Genomic DNA, 2051 nt, shown 5'->3' on the forward strand with positions numbered 1-2051 from the left:
AATACCTCGCGGATATGTTATCGAACGATCGGCTAACTACAAGGTCATATAAGTCAGTTTTGGATCAGGTAAATCCAACTGCTTGAAGATTGATAATGGCATCAGATTGATGCTAGCTCCCAAGTCACATAAGCATCTATCAAAAGACACTTTTCCAATAGTACACGGAATAGTGAAGTTTCCTGGATCTTTAAGCTTCGGAGGCAACTTCTGTTGCAGCACAGCATTGCATTCCTCTGTGAGAGCGACTGTCTCCAAATCATCTAGCTTCACTTTCCGATAGATAATACCTTTCATAAACTTTGTATAACTAGGCATCTGCTCAAGAGCCTCAGCGAAAGGTATGTTGATATGAAGTTTCTTGAACACCTCCAGAAACATCTCAAATTGCTTGTCCAACTTTTTCTTCTACAGCCGCTTAGGAAAAAGCGGTGGATGATAGATCTGTTTCTCCCTTGTATTAATCTCAGGAGGAGTGTGCTCAATAGTAGTCTTCCTTGGTTCCACTTCTACTTCCTAATGCTCTACTTCTTTCTCAGCCTCCGCTTCTTCAGTCAATACTTGAGTTTCCCTCTTTCCTGGCACTTCAGTGTCACTAGGTAGTGTACCAGGTTGACGATTAAGCAAGGCATTGGTAATTTTCCTAATTTGATTTTCCAAGGTCTTGACAGAAATGACTTGACTCTTGCACATAAGTTTCAACTCCTCTAATTCAGATTTTTCATTGGCTTGTTGCAGCTGAAGTTGTTATATTGGTGCATATTACGGTTGCTGAAAATCAGGGCGGTTGTACTGCTTAGCTGGATACTGCTTATAAGGCTGTTAAACCGCATTCTGAGTCTTGCTCCAACTGAAATTAGGATGATTGCGGTTGTTGGGATGATAAGTGGCTGGCACAGGTTGCTGCGAACGCTGAAAGTTGCTCACAAACTAGGCTGATTCACTAGAAATTGTGCACTGATCAGTCTCGTGGGTACCAGCACAAAGCTCACAGACACTTGTGATTTGATTAACTCCATAATTAGCCAAAGTGTCCACCTTCATTATCAAAGCCTTAAGTTGGGCGGCTATAGCAGTTGTTGCATCCAACTCCAGAATTCCTGCTACCTTTTCTTGAGTCAGTCTCTAGGAAGGATTCTGGTACTCATTAGCAGCCATCAGTTCAATAAGTTCATAAGCTTCATCGTAGCTTTTAGCCCACAAGGCTCCTCCTGATGCTGCATCAAGCATGGGTCTAGAAGTAGCACCCAATCCATTATGGAAATAGTTAATAATCATCCAATCAGGCATGCCATGGTGTGGGAACTTCCTTAGCATCTCCTTATATCGATCCCAAGCCTCACACAGAGATTCTCCAGTTTGTTGAGCAAACTTAGTAAGAGAATTCCTGATTGCAGCAGTCTTCGCCATAGGGAAGAATTTAGTGAGAAACTTTTGAGCAAGATCTTCCCAAGTGGTGATAGACCCTGCTGGTAGAGAATGTAGCCAGCACTTAGCCTTTTCCCTCAGAGAGAATGGGAAGAGTCGCAGCTTGATAGCATCTTCAGTCACATCATTGAATTTGAACGTGTCGCATATCTCGATGAAATCCCTGATGTGCATGTTGGGGTCTTCAGTAGGAGAACCCCCAAATTGAACTGAGTTCTGTATCATCTGAATCGTGCTTGACTTGATCTCAAAAGTATTAGCCCTGATGGCTGGCCTGATGATGCTCGACTGAATGTCATTAATCTTAGGCTGAGAATAGTCCATCAAAGCCTTAGGATTTTCTGCTTGATCGCCCATCTCTACTAAAGCTGGTTCCTCGGCTTTCTCTTCTTCTTCTACCTTCTTTTTTCCTCAAAAACTTCCCTTCGAACCACCACAAGTTCTTCCTCGGCTTTATCTAGTGTTCTCTTACGAGTACGCGAACACGTATGCATACACCCTCGCTAGAGTACCTGAAATAAGATAAAGAACAAATAAGTAACAATGTCTGAGTCAATGAACTTTAACGACCACTGATGGAAAGTACATAAACTATCAATTAACACTGTAGTCCCCGGCAGCGG

General features: G+C 42.7%; 1 non-coding gene across 1 annotated transcript; it reads left to right on the top strand.

The window, feature by feature from the left end:
* The first annotated feature begins 1288 nt into the window (after nucleotides 1–1288).
* On the top strand, nucleotides 1289–1395 carry LOC141704139 (small nucleolar RNA R71). The gene has a single exon (XR_012567844.1). It is a non-coding gene; the product is annotated as a small nucleolar RNA R71 (small nucleolar RNA).
* The last annotated feature ends 656 nt before the right edge of the window (nucleotides 1396–2051 follow it).

Source organism: Apium graveolens, unplaced genomic scaffold, assembly GCF_009905375.1.
Source record: "Apium graveolens cultivar Ventura unplaced genomic scaffold, ASM990537v1 ctg7464_2, whole genome shotgun sequence".
Lineage (NCBI taxonomy): Eukaryota > Viridiplantae > Streptophyta > Magnoliopsida > Apiales > Apiaceae > Apium > Apium graveolens.